The sequence below is a fragment of the Prosopis cineraria genome, unplaced genomic scaffold, assembly GCF_029017545.1.
Source record: "Prosopis cineraria cultivar Desert tree isolate PC_DT_omini unplaced genomic scaffold, ASM2901754v1 PC7, whole genome shotgun sequence".
Taxonomy (NCBI): Eukaryota; Viridiplantae; Streptophyta; class Magnoliopsida; order Fabales; family Fabaceae; genus Prosopis; species Prosopis cineraria.
The window spans coordinates 14948614-14967934 of NW_026555338.1; the positions used below are offsets into that span (position 1 = coordinate 14948614).

Genomic DNA, 19321 nt, shown 5'->3' on the forward strand with positions numbered 1-19321 from the left:
TACTTGACACAAGCACACACACGTGGCCTCAATTAAGACACCGACTTCCTCATCAAGCACTTGAGTGCCACATGATTAATAAAAACAAAAATCTTAGCATCCAAAAGATAAGAATAGATCAAGGATGGCTTTAAACATGACAACATTCCAACATACACTTTGAGCTATGAATCATCTTCAACATCCCACTTTTCAACAAATATCGTGCCCTTTTTGTTCTAGTTTGTACTAATTTGAGGCCATTTACTCCTAAATGCCATAAAAAAAAAACAAGAACATACACATTTCACAATCCAAATACTTTCATAATAATGATCTTACCTTTTTTTTTAATCCATTTTAATTCCAGCAGCAGAATCAATTCCACAATGTTTGGGCGTTGAAATTTAGTTTATGTTAAAAATATAACATACTTTATAGTAAAAGAAGAGATTCAAATAGCATGATCATGTCTACACCTATACCTCAATGTACAATAATTTTCTACAACAAATGGTCTTAAAAGTTCCTACCATAGTATGTCACTTCCCGAATTTTTAAAGTGTGATCGGCTGGAATATAAGAAAGCTCATATTCCATAAGTCTAAAACCTTAACAAGTCTAACATATTAATTTAAATTTTTTCATACAGTCATCATCTATATTAAGCAATTATTAATGGGAACAAAATACTTAAGCTAGCTATAGAAATTTCAGTAGAGTCTCTGCTGTAAGTTGGACTTCTCGAAATCTCTACAACCTGCCAAAAGGCACATCCAAGCACATTCAGAATTCTACTCCAATACAATATATACAAACCAAAATAATTTAACTGAAGATCCTGCCTATATGATTTGTGGAGTGATTCTAAAACAAAAATAGAATGTTTAAATATTTACATTAATCCATTATAATTGAAGCAACACAATACTTCTTGTCTCAAGGAGTCCCACGAGATTTACTAAAATGCAGGTTCACATCTACTATCTAAATATAAATTTTTTTTTAGTAAATAACATCCCCAAATAATAAGTAAATAAATAATGGTAGTCATAAACAATAAATTAAAAATATATCTTTTGTATAAAACAAATCATAAAAATATAGTTCTTAAGAGTGAAAAATAACTTGAAAAAAAAACTTGTTTTCTATTAAGACTGAATAGAACGAATAACAGGTGTGGACACACAGTCCATGAAGGTAAGTAACATCCGGCGTGGCTAGAAATCATGAAAAACAGGTGCAAGCATAAAGTTCACGAATAACAAGAGTGGATTAAATTCACAAAATTCCATCCTCCCTTCCACATGTGGTGGCCGACACACGGGGCTAGCACCTCTAATATACCTTGCTGGTTGGGTGTGTCATGACGCACCGAGGGCTAACAAAACTATCATTAGCAACCAACATTTTGTATTTGGTCTTATAAAACATTTCCGACATGCATGGAATCTAAAAATCCTTATAGTTCAAATTGTATTTTAATTTGTAAAGTACAAATAATCCTTTCATTAGTAATTCATCCAATCCACAGGAAAATAAAATACCATGAAAATAACTACATAAACCAATTCAAAGAATGAATAAGATATCTATATACATTATGTCAACTTAATCAATGAGGTACATTAAGAAAATTTGTTTAGAATAGAAGAAAAATAAAATAAAATAAAATAAAATAAAATAAATAAAGAGACCATTACTTTTGTTTATTGATAAATGTTATTTACTTATCTGGCTTATCTTCCAGTTCCAAAATTCTCTCTTTATAGTTTCAATTAAGTTTTCTCTTCTTGTAATGATCCTATCAAATATAATAAAATTTCAATAAACTTCCCATAGCCTTAAATAAACTTTTTCCAAAATCATTACCATTTATATATCTCAAAGTGTCTCTGTTTACTTTCAGCCACAAATAATTACCCAATAATATCAAATACCAATATTTGAATAACTATATTTCATCCACAGTCAAGAATTCAATGAATTCTAAAAAAAAAAAATCAAGTTCAATTTCTTCTAACAAATGTTTTGTCAAACACCTTTCGTGCAGTAATTCTCAAGCTTTGATCAAACATATTTTCTTCAAATTTTATTTTCCCACACTTTTCTAAAATCTATATTGAAGTAATCCAACCTTCCAATTACAAGCATTCAACATACGAAATTTTAAACTCAAGGAATATTGAATTTATCCACCTTCAACAAACATACAATACTAAAATATCAATCAGAACCAAATTTCTCTTCATTGCCTGTACAAGCACAGTACCACAAGGGAGATTAAATTACAAATAATTTAAACATTCACACCATACATGCTGAGCAAGAGGGAAGAGGCTTGAAGCTTCCTCACCTTAAGGCACAAATGATGAAGATAAGAGAAGGAGAAGTTGATGTTTATGGCTGAACAGGGGAAGAGTTTTTGGCACGACACAACAATAGCAGAAGAACAAAACAACACCAAGAAGCAGAAGGAACCACGTGCAGCACCTCCACTCAAATGATTTAGCTCGCGCACGTCAACTTACACCCACCAGCATCAGCGCAGAACAGAGAAGCAGTAGAGGAAAATTTCCAGCGACGGAAACGAACCAGCAACAAAAACGAACTAGCGACAGCAATGGATTAGTGAAGGTTGGAAACAGACCCACGGTGTGAAGAAGAACAAGTGGATGGCGAGAAGAAAAGAGACTTGACGGAAGAAGGAGAGGAGCCGAAGGAATGAAAATGAATTCTATATCCCTCTCTGTGCGTAATATATGACTGAAAGGGAAAGAAAATTCTGGACAAAGAACCATGGGAAAAACACAAAACAAGACCTAATGTTGTTTGGAAAAAATTCAAAACGATACCCCACAGATTTTTTTCATCATAATATTGTTAATAATAAAAGATATAAGAAAACTTTAATAATTTTCATATAAAAATAAAATTAATATTTGGCTTAAGTAAGATTCAAATTCTAGACCTCCATATAAGTAACTAATATAAATTCTATTAGACCTTTACTCCTCATGTGCTATAACTAAAATAATTAAATAAAATATCAATAGAAAAGAAAAATTCATTTAATTTAAATATTTGGGTCATTACAATATAATTGAACAGAAAATACTTAAAACTAGAACAACTCTTGAACGTTAATACCTTGACCTATATTAACTCCTTCTAAACCAAAGCATCCATTAAATCACAACATAAAATTTCAATATTAACAGTCTCATTTTCAAGAAAAACTATAGCAGAATACTTGAAAAAAACCACATGCTCTCCAAAACATATCCAGATTTTCCTTCATGATTTTAACATATTAAAGTGAGACATACTTGGATTCAGTACTGCATGGTTAAAATTGATATCATTGCGCTGCTTCCAAATTACCCATAATATCCAACAAAGGGATGTCACTTCATAGTCAGAGAAGTTATTCTTTGACTACAGAATATTCAACCAGCAACCTCAAAACTAGCGAGCAAATTCTTAACCAAAGTCTCATTTTCAAGCAAAAAATAGTAGCAACGTACTGAAATATTTGATAAAGTCTCTAATGTGTATTATCCTAAGAGCAAAAAGTTATCTTGATATGCATGACACAAATTAACAGATGATAAAAGAAATAATATTGGAAAGACTCATGTATACTGATTATTACCACAATCATTATTTTTCACCCAACTATTTCAACAATTGAATTCATAATAACGTACTAAAATTTATCTAAAAGAAAAAAAATATAATTATGCTAACTTTTGAGATATAATATATATATCCTTCTAATAAAATACGTCTTCTAGATGTATACTTGTTTGCATTTTTTTCCTTTGCCTGTGTTGAAATGACTTATGTTAATTTAGCTTAATTTAACAATTAAAAATTGATTTTAAGACATTAAAAATATTTCAATCAAATTAAATCAAATATTCAAAAGCAAAAGGTTCATTTATCCAATCTGTACTTTCAATGTCATTTGAGCTTTAGCACTGCAGACATTTACATAGGAAGTCCAATGTGTATCAACCCTAGAGAGAAGAGTTTTGCAAAGACGACCACAAGGTAAAAAAGAGATGCATTCTTTTTTTAGTTTTCTGTTAAATGTCAGCTTTAAAGATAAAGAAGATCAATGTTAACCACAAGTTCAATGCGTATGTTCAAAGTTCAAACCCACAAGATTTGTTGTAATGGCTACTAGAAAACATGCAAAAAATTAGCACAGATAAACTGATAAAGAAATTTTGATGCTACAAACAAATTCAGGAATTGAAACATATCTTTTTGATTCTCTCTTTTCCGTCAAGTCTTAGCCCACAATAAAGTTAGAGTAAATCAACAAACCTGGAGAGTGAAGGCGATTCATGCGAAGAAGCTTGCTTTCATTCGCTTGAAGCCAAGTCAAGCTGTCCGTTGGCATTTTTCAAGATTATTACGTAAGAAAAGATCTTGCGTGCTCTTGGATTTTTGAAGTGTCCTGTCCTGTCATTGGAATTAAAAAGTAATTAAAGGGAAACACGCCAAGGCATGATAAGCGAGATTTTTTCTTTTGAAAAAGCAATTAAAGGCTAATATATCATATTGTCCATTATTAATGGAGGACAAAAGGAGTGCTGCAAAACACACAGGAAAGATTCAGTCATCTTAACCTCCACAAACGAGGAAGCATTACATAAAGTGGGGGAATTTTCCACCGAATACTCTAAAAACACAGAAGAGAAGGAATGAGAGAGCAAAGTAGAAACGAGTACAGATCCTGGGTTTTGCAGGTTGTAATGTTATGGGAAAGATACCCAATAGCAGGAAACGAGCTAGAGAGTTTGAAAGTGAAGTGACTTACCGCCCAGAAGGGCCGAGAAGGGATGTTTCGAGTGATGTCAAGCCAGAGCAGGAAGTAACCAGCAAAATTCTGAAGAGCCCCGACGATCAGAACTTGAGAGATGGGCGCAATCTGACTGAGTTTGCCGGCCACAAATCCGATATCGTTACCCAAGTCCTTGGCCACTGCTAAGAGAGCCGGATTTGCAAATGACTGAACCCACATCGAACCCACGTCAAATTTGTAAGGCGAGGACAGCAGTCTCGCTGAGGGGAAGAGACGAATGCCATTAAAGGACTCGTGGAGGGAATGAGAGGGTGAATGAGTTGTAGAGATTAAGTGAGGTTGAACAGATATTCTGAGTGACAAATGGAACAGAGGAGGAATGGGGTTTGTGATAGGTGGGTTTCTGAGCGAGAGTCAAACTGAGAAGGAAGGAAGGCATTTAGGTGAACCGCGAGAAAATAGACTACATGGGTCTTTGATAACGACGGCGGAGGGAATCGACGGAGACAACTGATAAAGGTCGACGGAAGGACATGTTCGAGCTTGAGTGAAGGCTATGGCTCTTGAACAACAGCGGGATTTGCATCAAAGGAGATTGAGTGAAGGCACTTCTTTGTTGGTGGAGGGACTCATGGAGGTTGACAACGAAAACGAACGGGTATCTCAATGGGAACTGAGGCGGCGTCTGCGTTTGCAAGGAAGGAGCTGAGGTGGTCCCCATTGTACAGGGTTAGAATGTTATGTTTGTTCGCGAGAATGGATTCCTTGCCAAGTCTCTTCGGAGGTTGTGACCTACTTGCATTAATTCGAGTAACGGCTTACCCTCCAAGGTTGCGTGTTAAGCCACGTTAATTGAAATTTGAAATTCTGGGAGAGCCTTTTTTTTTTTTTAAATTTACTTTATAAAATGCTGTGATTAAACTCACCGTGATGGTTGATTATTAATTAATGTTAATTATTAATATTAATTAATTGGTTAATTTTTAATAGATACCAGATTTGATAATAATTTTATTGCAATTAATTCTATTCTTTAATTCAAAGTTAAAATCTTTTTTAAATATATTTTAACTTGTACATGAAGCATAGGTCCTTTAACACGTGAATAAAAAAATGTAACATATAAATATGAGTAGGTTGTTCACTAATTGTTTATTAAAACAGACATTTTTTTTTTTATAATCAGCTTGTGGCGTTTAGTTAAAAATATTTAATTTTGATTATCATTGGCATTAGTTATCAATTATCAACTATCAATCAATTACTTATTAACGATAATATTATCAACTATACTATACAAATCTGATGGATTTTCAATCTTGTTAGTAAGTTTGCTTTCTTTCAGTTGATGCACTTTAGGTTAATTTTAGTTCTCCTCTCTTATTTGGCTAGACAACGTTGGTTTAAGGAAAATTTGTGTTCTCATTACTTTATTGTCTTGTGTTTATATGGTATTATGCATCATGCCCCTTTGTTTTTCTAATTTGATATGATTGCTGTTTTCATATGAGTATTAACTTGCATTGTCATCTTAATGATGGTTTATGTAATATTCACTTTGACATTATTAATAATTACAAGAAAACAAAACACATCATGGTAAATAGGAATCATTAAATTCCTCATAAATTACCTTAATCAAGAAGGGCTATGAACTTCTAAAGTCTTAAAAACATTTGAGATTTTAAAAACTCTTCAAAATGATAGTTTGAGTTGAAATTAAAAGCATGTTGAAATATATGGAGCATAGAAGGACATAGGGAAAACAAAACACAAGAAAGTAGAAGCAGTACTTTCTGACACATTTACCATGACATTGTTGCTCTATTTTTTTTTTTTTGTGTACCAAATTCTATATTTGTCTTCCACAATTTTTGTTTGATTGATTTTTAGATTTTTGAGTTCATATTGATTTCTGGATTCTCCTATGAAGAGCAGAAGATGAAGTTTAAAGAATGAAAGAAGAACATATGAGGGACATAATGGAACTCCTACTGTTTTTTTTTTCTTTTCTAGGCTTAATTCATGTATACCAAGCAAAAATTACATTTTAAATTCTACCTATTTCTTTTTCTATCATACCAAATGTTATTTTAACCCTATTTCTATTTCCTTTTCCTTTTCCAAATCCCTTTCCGTTTCCTTTTCTATCAAAATGCTTTCAGTGAATCAAACTAAGCCTTAGTTATTTGTATAGGCCTAAAACCAATCTAATTAAGAAATCAAATTATTTGCATAGGCCTAAAACCAATCTAATTAAGAAATCAAATTATTTGCATAGGCCTAAAACCAAACTTATGCTTGTCTGTTTCCAAGGACCAGTACATTTTCACATGATTTTTTTTTTCCCGAATATATTTTCAAACTTTAAGTCTATAGGTCCTCCTTGTCTTAAATCAATTTCATCACGTTTATATCCATCGAAATAGTGAACAACGTTCTGTAAAAGCTTCTCTTTACATACGCATAGCTTTCTTATAAACATACAACTAACTTAGGCAAATTTGATAGCAAATTAATAAGCAAATAACACTGCCAAGTAGAAACAAAATCAGTGGAATTTAGCAAATTAGAGACTGTCAAGAATTAGACCTAACAGAAATAATTCTTCTTGCAGGATGAGGGGACTTTTTCAAATAAGAGGAATTCCATTCCCCACCATCTTGAGCATAATAATCCATTGGATAATCTCCACCAAAATCTTCATTTGCATCTACACAGTTACAGTCACTGCATGATGAATCATTTTCACAACCATGATTTTTCGCCACAGTTTTCTCCCACCAACCTGGTATAATTCCTAGCGCAATTTCTGCCTCAAAAGGAGTCAAAACTGGTTTCACAAAAGCATCTCCCCACTCGATCGATAATCGAGGACAAGCGATTTGAATCCATGCATCTATAGAGTCTTCAAACAAAGAGATTCTAGCTGGACTCAACTCTGACATTAAAATTACTGTATAATTGAAGCCCTTCTCCTTCAACTTCTTTTCCAATCTCTCCAAAATCTTTGGATTCCATTGTCGACCTAAAGTTCCCAGAACTACACCCCAATTCTGAGCCTGCCTTGATTGTGCAATTGCACTCTTCCTTGATTGTTTCATGCCCAAGTGATCATATTCCTCTAGAAACAATTTCCCAAAATATGGGTCATATCTGAAAGTCTTAATTCTGGGATTTGCTATCATAAATGCCTGGAGGTGAAATCTTCCATCAGCTACGAACACTCCCACAGATTCACTCTCGCCACCGAATGAGTTTGATGAAACCTTGGGCGCTGTGCAGCCATGAACCTCGCCAGTTGACAGTGGCTTGGACTGTGGAATCAAAACCTTGAACCCATATTTCCCTAACTCAGGTTTTGCTGCCCGGATTGCGGAGGCCAACTGTATTGTACAAGCACGGACGAGGATTTTGACACTAGATTGAAGATTTAGTCTGATAGTATCAATCATGTGATCAACATTGATTTTAATATCAACTAAGACGTATAGGCAGGGAATTGTAGTGGAATCAATGGGTACAAGGCAGCTGTGACCATAATGTATCAAGAGATCAGCACTAAGTGCTTTAGCAGACAAGTAATCTACACAACAAGCTACATAGGTGACATCGCCAAGAATAAAGCATTGAGAGGCACTAGCAAAAGTAGTAAAGATATCAGATAGGACAAGGGAGTACATGAGAAGGCCCTCAGGAAATTGTCGGGCAATTTGCCTGGCTCCAGTTGACTTCACATGCCAAACACATTTGTGCACCTCAAAATTGTAGTTTGAGGGGAGAAGTGATATGGCAGCATTGAGAGCTGAGTCATTAAAATCGAAGCTGGGATTTGGGTTTTAATAAAACGCTTTGGTGTAGGCTTTGGCCTACTAGGATTAGGTTCTTGAGATGGATGGCAAGCTTGCTTGGGTTGCTCCAACTCCATGGACGAGCTGCAATAAAAAATGTTTGCAACCCTCAAGCTTCTTTTAACTCTCCAAATACTTTGATTTGTTCGGATTGCTCTGCCTTTCTGTGTCTGTAAGTCACTATGAGAATTGAGAAATAATTACAAAACTTGGACTTGTAAATCAAAACCTAGAAATATTTTGAAATTAAGCAATAGAAGGAAGAACTTTTAGTAGTAAAAAAATAAAATAGAGGGCCGAAGAAACAAAAGACTATTATATGGAACCAGTACGGTTCATAGAAGATTGTGCTTTACTCTGGCAAAATGTCATAAAATAAGAGAATATGGAACGATATCCTTCTAATATGGTGCATGAGGAATAGTCAAATATTTCATCAGACTAAAATTATTAACTAATGCTTGCCTTATGCTAAAGCTATCATCAAACTCAGGAAATAATCCAATTACCAATTTATGTCTGAATTCTGATAAACTCCACAATTGATAGATACATTAATGCATCTGGGTTTTAAATTTTTAATCATTTTCCTCTAGTCTAGATTATTCCCATTATTTATTACTTGAGACTGAAAAACAGAAAAAATAGCATAAAACAAGTCCAGTGAAATTCAGATTTGTCATTCCAATCTAACAAAATACATCCAATGCATTTGAGTTTCAAAGCAAGCACTTCATGATGAAATTTTAACAACAAGATGCGTAATGTTCTCTAATATAGCGGATACAATTTCACTAAAAGTTTACACTTTAGATTTGCAACATGCATCTAATGCATTGGTCGGACTTGAAGATTTTAGAACTTGACGACGAAGAGAAAACAAATAATTAAAAACAAGATTGGATTTTTTTCCTTCTCTCTTTGCAAGCTTACAAAAAATAACTTGCTTAAGGTATTGACCATTAAATATTAACTTCCATTGTGAACTGAACATATGCAATTTAGAAAAGCAAAATGAAGCAATAGTGGCACAAAAACCACTCTCTAAACAAAGTTCTCTGTTTATTCTCTAATTTGATACCTTTACAAAGGAAATGACACAACTATTTATACTAAACCTTAGACCCAAAGACTTAAATGCTGAAGAGGGAGTTTCAGCTGTTACATGAGTGTTTATTAGCCTAGGAGAGTTATAGAAAATTATGGCATTCAAGGTTATCAATGAGGAGTTATGTTCAAGCTTCCTTACATTCAGGCTTATGTTTCATCTTCCCCGTGTTCGACAGAACTTGCCCTCAAGTCAAATTCGGCATTATCGTCAATGTAAGGGGATAGATCAGCAACATTGAAGGTGGTAGATACATCATAAGAACCAAGTAATTCCACCTTGTAAGCATTGTTGTTGATCCTTTGCATTATCTTGAACGAACTATCAGCTCTTGGGGACAACTTGGCGTTTGGCTGTTTAGGAAATTGTTCCTTTTGTAGATGTATCCAAACCAAGTCTCCTATCTTAAAAATCTGTTATCTTTGATGCTTGTCAAATTGAGCCTTGTATCTCAAAGTTTGCTTTTGGATTCGCTTGCGGACTAGCTCATGCAACTTCTTAATTTCCTTAGCCCTTTAGTCAGCATCAGAGCTATATTGTTGCTTATCAAGTGAAGGGGTCAAGTCTAATGGACTAAGGGGACAAGTGCCATAAACAACTTCAAACGGACACTTTCCAATTGCTTGGTTGACAGAATTATTATAAGAAAATTCAACTTGAGCAAGAATGAGATCCCCCTGATTTAAATTCTTCCCTATGATATTGCGAAGAAGATTACCAAGAATCCTATTTATAGCTTCAGTTTGACCGTCTGTTTGGGGATGACTGGCGCTGCTAAACTGAAGCTTAGTTCCCATCTTCTTCCATAGTGTCCGCCAAAAATGGCTGAGAAACTTCACATCACGGTCAGAAGTGATAGTCTTGGGAATGCCATGAAGACGCACAATCTCTTTAGAGTATAAGTTTGCTACTTGAACAGCATCATTAGTCTTCTAGCATGGAACGAAATAGGCCATTTTTGAGAAATGATCCACAACAACCATGATAAAATCTTCTTGCCTTTGAGTTCGTGGTAAACCCAAAACAAAATCCATAGTTACATCTTCCTAAGGTGCTTTTAGAATTGACAAAGGCATGTATAATCTAGTATTCTAACCCTTGAATTTGGCTAAGTGATAAATTTTGCATCTCTATATATGCCTGTTGACATCTCATTCAAGTCGAGGCCAGTAAAAGTTCTCCTTCACTAGGTCAACTATTTTATCTCATCCGAGATGTCCAACTAATCCACCATCATATGCTTCCCAAATTATAGATTCTCTCAAGGAACCTTATGGAATCCATAGGGTTTTGTCTCGAAATTAAAAACTATTGTGTCTTTAGAACTGGTGAAAAGGTTGATTTACAGTTGCTTCCCACACTCTTCAGAAATCAGGATCATCCTGATACAACTCTTTGACATAGTCAAACCCAACAACTTGGGCTTTGCAGTATTGTAAGTAGCACATGGCGATGACTAAGGGCATCAGCTACAGAGTTTAAAGTTCCAACCTTATGTTTGATAAGGAATGGATAAAACTATAAGAGTTCATTCCAACGAGCATGTCTACAGCTGATCTTCTGCTGGGAATTCAAATACTTGAGAGCCTCATGATCAGAAAAAGTTATGAACTCTTTATTCAGGAGATAATGACTCTAATGTTGGAGAGCTTGAACAATGGCATAGAATTCCTTGTCATAGGTAGAATATCTAAGCTTGGCATCATTGAGCTTCTCACTAAAAAAGATAATGGGATGGCCCTCTTGGCTTAAGACAGCACCAATGCTGGCCTTAGAAGCATTACAACTAACTTCAAATACTTAGTCAAAATTAGGAAGAGCTAGGACTGGAGCTTCGGTCAACTTCTTCTTAAACTCCTCAAAGCTTTTCTGAGCTTGCTCTGTCCATTGAAATTTCTCTCTTTTTATGAAATCTGTAAGTGGTACAGCAATAGAGCTAAAATTACGAATGAACCTCCTGTAGAAAGAAGCTAATCTATGAAAACTTTGAACCTCCTGGATAGATTTTGGAATTGGCCAGCTGTTAATGGCTACAACTTTACTTGGATCAACGTAAACACCCTTTGCTGTAATGATGTAACCCAAGAACACAACTTCACTGGTGAGGAAGGTGCACTTCTTAAGATTTTCTTAAAGTTTATATTCACGCAAGGCTTGCAAAACTTGCCGCAAGTGATCTAAATATTCTTGTTGATTCTTACTTAAACAAGAATATCGTCAAAGTACACAATAATAAATTTGCCAATGAAGGGTCTCAGTACCTAATTCATCAGGTGCATAAATGTGCTAGGGGCATTTGTTAACCCAAAAGGCATCACATTCCACTCATATAAGTCATCTCTGGTCTTGAAAGCGATCTTTTACTCATCTCCTGGCTGAATTCTAATTTGATGGTACCCACTACGAAGGTCAATTTTAGAGAAAGTAGTAGCCATGCAACTGGTCTAGCATATCATCAAGTCGAGGTATTAAAAATCGATACTTAATAGTGATCTTGTTTATGGCTCGACAATCAATGTACATTCTCCAACTCCCATCCTTCTTAGGTACTAGAAGAACAGGTATAACACAAGGGCTGATACTTTCTCAAACCAACCCTTTCTTCAACAACTCTTCAACTTGCCATTAGACTTCGGCATGTTCCTAGGGACTCATCCTGTAAGCAGGCTTATTAGGAATGACTGCTCCTAGAATAAAGTCAATGGCATACTGTATGTCTCATATAAGAGGCAACCCTAGTGGTATCTTATTAGATATTACATCTGAAAATTTTGACAATAATGGAATGATTCCTGATGGATTGGCCAACTTATTGTTCACCTCAAGCACCAAAATAAAGCTCATCATTTGGGCTTCAGACTTTGACACCTTAAATTCCTCCTTAGTCATCAAAGACACTAATGGCTTAAAGGCACTAGATTCCCTTGAAGATTGGCTAATCTCGCTAGGCAGTAAAGGCGCTAGTGTGAACTTGACACCATCTTTCATAAAAGAATAGGTGTTTACTCGCTCATTGTGCATAACACGTTGGTCATATTGCTATGGTCTCCCCAAGAGAAGGTGGCATGCATCCATGGGAACAACATCACATAAAACTTCATCACAATATTGATTCCCAATAAAAAAGGTTACAAGGCATTGTTTAGAAACTTTTACCTCATTCCCTTTATTGAGCCAGTGAAGCTTGTATGGTTGTGGATGATCTTGTGTTGGCAACTTCAGTTTCTCCACTATATAGTCAGATACTACATTTTCACAGCTTCCACTATCAATAATGACATTACATACTTTTCCTTGGGCCGTGCAACGAGTGTGAAAAATGTTGCATTGTAGCTAAGGTTCTTCTTTGACTACAGTTGAATGCAGACTTCGTCTAAGCACCAATGCTTCTCCTTGATTAGCAGGTGTGACCTCCTCATCATATACTAGATCAGTGCTGTAAAACTCAGCGTCCTCCTTATCTTCTTTAAGTGCTTCATACTCTGGTCCTTCCCTAATGGTGACAACCCTTCAAGTAGGACAGTCCATAGCAATGTGGCCAAATTCTTGGTATTTAAAGCATTTAATTGCTTTAAAGCCAGATTCCTTGGTAGCATTAGATGGTGGTTTGCGCACAGCAGTAGATTACTGCTTGCTTGAGGAGTTGGTCTACTGAAATTCTACCTTACGGCCTTCTGGATAACCCCTAGAGGATGAAGGCTGGAAAGTGGATCTCATGGGCATCTGCTTCTCAACAAGTATGGCTAGTCGGATGACATCATCTAGGGTCTAATACTATTAAAGTTAGACTGGATGACTGATATTTGTGTTTAAGCCTACAAGGTACCGAGCTATTATTTGTTCCTCCTTCTCTTAAATGTCACACTTCATCATGAGCCACTCAAATTCTCTAGTATATTCTTCTACAGATAAAGATCTCTGTCAAAGATTTTACAGCTAGATAAAATTATCCTGGTGGTCATGATCTGGCAGAAATTTCCTGGTGAGCTGGCATTTCATTTTCTTCCAGGTCTCAATCTTGCACTTTCCCTTACATTCCCGCTTCCATCTGAGGTTTTCCCACTAAATAGAAGCATGTTTCTTGAGTTTGAGGGCGACAATTTTGACTTTCTACGCATATGGAATCTCCTTATATTCAAATACTCGTTCAACAGTTTGCAGCCAATCTACGAACTCGTCTAGCCGGAGTCTTCCCTCGAATTTAGGAATGTCTACCTTGATGTCATTAGGGTAGAACTGTTGTTGTCGTGGATGGCAGCGGTTGTCAATGGATGACGAACTGCTGATTCCCGAATCTCCATCTAAGTTTTCTCTATTGTTGTTTAACAGAGTTTGCTACAATTCCACAGTGGCTTCCAACTCTCGTATCCTACGTCTCATCTCTTCCATCTCAACCTTGTGCACATGCCGGCATCTTGGAGGCATTTTGATAGGTGTCAAGGCTAGGGATATTAGAAGGATTAAGGTGCAAAATGGAAACATTGAAAGGATATAAGGGTAGAATGAAACTTTTGGAAAGTATAGGGGCAAAATGGGAATTTTGGACAGTCTAGGGGTAAAAATGGGGATTCTAGAAGTATGGGGTCAAACTGTAATTTATGGAACATATAAGGGTCAAAATGGAATTTAGGTAAAATTAAGGGGAAAATGTAATTTCAAGAAAGTTTAGGGGTCAACATGGAATTTTGAAAACTTTTGGGGTCAATATGAAATTTCATAAACTTAAGGGTTCAATATGGAATTATGGAAAGATTTAGGGCACAAATGTAATTTTGAGAAATATGGCTAATTGGGTAGGGTGACGTGGCTACCGCGACACGTGTCACGCAATGATTGGACTGACTGTCGTTGATTGGTCAGATCAATGATGTGGCAGATGACGTCATCGTCGTCTACCTTTGGTTGGAGTGTGCAGCGCATGGGAATACAGCGATGGCGTGTGGGCTTCAGGCAACGGTGCGTGAAGACGTTACCAGTGATGGGGAACCTCCTATTCCACATTTTCAGAACTCTTGAGCGCGATGGTGACGTTAGTTTCTGGAGAAAACATCCAAAATGTAGGATTCAAACAAGTCAAGGACTCTTCCTTCGAGCTGCTCTCCCGTCCGATGTAGTTCCTCAACTCTACCTCACTCTTTCACTCTCTGAACCAACTTTGATACCAAAATGGCACAAAAACCACTCTCTGAACAAAGTTCTCTGTTTATTCTCTAATTTGATACCTTTACAAAGAAAATGACATAGCTATTTATACTAAACCTTAGACCCAAAGACTTAAATGCTGAAGAAGGAGTTTCAGCTATTACATGACTGTTTATTCAGCTATTATATGAGTGTTTATTAGCTTGAGAGTTACAAAGAATTATGGCATTCAAGGTTATCAATGAGGAGTTACGTTCAGGCTTCCTTACATTCAGGCTTATGTTTTAAATAGCAAATGCCTTAATGCAATAGGAAGAAATAATGACCAAAGGAACATGTTCTCAAAAGTCCAAGGCAAGATGTGCTAAAAGTAAATGAATAATTCGCCAATATTTTATGGCAAACGCGACAAGCTTCATTTTTACATTTTAGCAAAGTGGACACATTAGATGTCACCCATGTCAGACCACTAAAAATAATCCTCCATGCAAACTAATTTATGATCTTAGTGATGTAACTTGAGTCATTGTAGTCACATCTAAACCCATTTCTCCTGAACATTCCCAAGGGCTCTCTCAAACTGCCTATGGTGGTGTCAAACTGAATCGTGATCATCCCAAAGGTCTTCTAAAAATTCCAACTTTAGAACTGGTCTACAAGGAAGTACTCTGGCATTCCTATCTCTAGGACCTACAAAAAACTGATGATTTCCAATGGAACCTGTGGGTGGAATCCTTGGCTGTTTATGGATTGAAACATTTTCCATTATATTAATCCCTTCAATTTATCCCTACCTTGCCCTTTAGGATTCCCAGCCAGACCTTCCACATTTTTAACATTTTTTTTTATCCGATGAATGACACTCATAGTTTCTTTGAATTTACTGTCCACAAATTCTCTATCAGCCTTATGCCCTTCCTCAAGATTGGCCGAGATGTTGTCTTGGCAGCAGGGTAGCGGCGTGAGTTAGATTCACAAGAAGGGTGAGGCACGTGAGGGGAAAAAACAAAATCACATAAAAGGGGCAATGGCAGGTTCCCCTCTTTTACTTTTTCTCTTGACTGCCTTTTCATTACAAATCTAAATTGTTTAAATTAAATATATATTTTAAAAAATTATTAAATTTAATTTAAGTCTAGATTTATAGTAGTCTCTTCTCTCCTCTCTTTTACAAAGGAGGAAATCCATCAACGTGATTATGGATATCTTCCCCATTTTCCTCATCTTGACCCCGTTCAACAAATCTACAATAAAACATTATATCAAAAAAACAACAAATCTACAACTAAAATATAATAACTTAAGGCAACATTACAACGTGAAAAACAAAACTAAAATAAGCAATCAAAGTCATATACCTTTTCTTTCAAATTGCAGAACTGGATGACATTTCAACGAATTTGGATCCTCTCTATACACTCTTTCGTTACATTTCTCTATACTCAATTTCAACCATTCAATTAACTATTGTTTTGATTTAATGATGTAAGACTGCTAATTATGATATTAAAATAAATATAATATTCATTTAATGGTTATCATTAATAAGCATTTTGATCATTTTTCAAAAGCATGTAAGTGATGATAGTAAATAATATTTTAATACCATAATTAGCAAATCTCATACCATTAAACCAAAACAATAATTAAATGAATGGTTGGGAATGGATATAGAAAGATGTATTATTGAAAAAGTATGGAGAGGATCCAAATCCACATTCGACTCCTATTCATGTATGCTGTATAGTTGTTATAACTTTCTTTTCATCGCTTGTGTTTTGGGTCTTGGAGGTGTTCCTCTCTTCCTCAGCCTCATCTTTGTCTGGAAAAAGCTCTGCAAAAAAAGTCTTATGCTGACCCTAGGACAGGATAATTCAAATTAAACAGAAGTGACTCGAGGCATACGACAGTCCGTGGCCTCAAGTGATATATATTAAATAATAATTTGAGTTTAAGTAAATAATAACTAAGGAAATGAAATAATAATTTGACAAAGGATTTCGCGTATGATACAATTTTGGGAGTCTATGGACTTAAACAAACAAACAACAACAAGCCTTTATTCCAATAGGTGGGGTTGGCTATATGAATTGCAAGACGCCATTGTGCTCTATCGTTTGTCAAGCTTTTAGGAATATTATTAATTAAGAGATCGTGTTCAATAACTTCCAAGAGTGTTCTCTTAGGCCTTCCTCTACCTCTCTTAATCGGACTCAAAGTTATATGTTCCACTCTTCTCACTAGTGCCTCCCTTGGTCTTCTTTGTACATGCCTAAACCATCTCAATCGATTTTCTACCATTTTTTTCTCAATAGGTGCCACCCTCACTTTTTCGCGTATGTGCTCATTTCGAATTTTATCTTTACGTGTATGTCCGCACATCCATCATAACATTCTCATCTCTGCTACTCCAACTTTATGCTCTTGCTGTCCCGTTAGAGCCCAGCATTCACTACTATATAACATTGCTGGTCTGATAGCAGTGCGATAAAACTTTCCTTTAAGTTTATTAGGCACCTTACGGTCACAAATAACTCCTTTAGCTTTTCTCCAATTAAACCACCCAGTTTGAATTCTATGTGAAATATCTCCACTGATTTCGCCATCATTTTGAATAATGGCTCCCAAATATCTAAACTTTTCTACTTGAGGTATAATTTGGTCTCCCAATTTCATTTCTAAATTATTGTCGAATAGTCCTTTACCAAATTTACAATATAAATATTCCGTCTTACTTCTACTCAGACGAAAACCTTTCGACTCCAATGTCCTCCTCCATAACTCAAGTTTGCAATTAACCTCTTCTCTTGTCTCTACTATAAGAATTATATCATCCGCGAAGAGCATACATTTTGGAATTTCCCCTTGAATATGTTTTGTCAAAACATTTAAGATCAAGTTAAATAAATAAGAACTCAGAGATAATCCCTAATGTAGTCCAATCTTTATAGAAAAATTCTTTATTTGACCACTAGGCGTTCTTATACTAGTTTTTACCCCCCTCATACATATCTTATATGGCTTTAATATAAGCAATCCGTACTCCCTTTTTTAAGTCTATGGACTTAAAGTGATTAAAATAAAGAGCAACTTATAAAAAACTTCTCTATGTGCTGGCTAGCTGGTTCATTTGTTTTCGGTGTTTGATATTATATGTTGGGAGAATGACAATTGAAAACTTCGAGAGAAAATTAATGTAAAATAAAAACTTTTGAATTGTAAATTCTTAAAATTTCAATTATAAATTCCTAATGTTTCAGTTATTAAAGGCTCTTGATATTTCTCAAGGGTCTTTATTTATCATTCTCCCTGTTAAGTTTAGGATAATAACTCGGAAAAGACACATGGAATGGAATCTTGTTTCTTGTGTCACTCGTCACTCTTACACACAAGTAGACTAGCTTGTTATATATGCAGTGCACTAAGTGAACAATGGCGACAACAGAAAGCAGCAGGAGTTGAGTCATCTTTTAGTGACGGTGTTCTTCACCGGGCTTGCCGGTTTTGTAGCCATTCCGGCAATCACCGACGTCACCATCTCCGCCCTCTGCCCTTTCCAAACCTGACTGCTCTCTCGCCATTTTGCTCTCCGGTTTCCAGCAAGCCGTAAGTATACTATAGTCCCTCGATGGCGTTCTATTCTGTCTTTTGGCACTATTCCATTACCATATGTTCTCTCTGTATTAATCATCCATCTGAATATGTTCAAACTGATGATATTTTTGAGCGAAGGGTTGACGATTCAGTTGGGAATTAAATGAAGTTCGTCTGCCCAGAATATATCCCAAACCTAAACTTCAAAACCCAATTGTTATTCTTCCTTACATGCACATATGTATGTGTTTGTTCCTCAATGAATCTCTCGTCAGTTTTATAACAAATTCAATATATATGCATGCATAATCTCCAGCCTCTTACCACTACTTGCCTAGAAACCCTCACGGTATTCATTTACTTAATTAATAGGGAGAATTTCAGTAAAGATCTCTTAACCACATTTATTTAAATTCAAAATTCTTAAATTTTTGAAATTTTACTGCAATTCAAGATTTGATATTAAATTTCTGAAAAAAAAATGATAAAATTATGCTTCATTTAAATTAATATTAGAAATGCCCTATTTTACTTGTTAATTGCCCTATTTCATTTGTTTATTTACTTATAGAATGTTGTTTATTGCCCTACTTCATCTATTCATTTTCCTAGAATGAAATCAAGTGAAATTCTAGCAATAAACATGTAAAATAGAGAAACTAACAACATTCAATAAGTAAATTAACATGTGAAGTAGGACAATAAATAAGTGAAATAGAAAAGTTATGATATTGATTTAAATAAGGGGTAATTTTATCATTTCTCTCATACGTATAATATCAAATTAGTACGCCTAAACTACAGTGAAATTTTAAAAATATAAAAACTTTG

At 35.3% G+C, this 19321-nt stretch overlaps 1 protein-coding gene and 1 pseudogene across 1 annotated transcript in view; both read right to left on the minus strand.

Annotated features, from left to right (window-relative positions):
- Positions 1-5120, minus strand: part of LOC129316501 (ribonuclease MRP protein subunit POP4-like) — a 34969-nt gene extending 29849 nt beyond the window's left edge. The window contains exons 1-2 of the mRNA XM_054960924.1: positions 4811-5120; positions 4315-4452 (exon numbers count right to left, since the gene is read on the minus strand). The gene's annotated coding sequence lies outside the window, so the exon portion shown is untranslated. The remainder of the gene's footprint in view (positions 1-4314; positions 4453-4810) is intronic.
- Positions 5121-7347: 2227 nt separating this feature from the next.
- LOC129316502 (uncharacterized) lies at positions 7348-8723 on the minus strand (annotated as a pseudogene).
- Positions 8724-19321: the final 10598 nt, after the last annotated feature.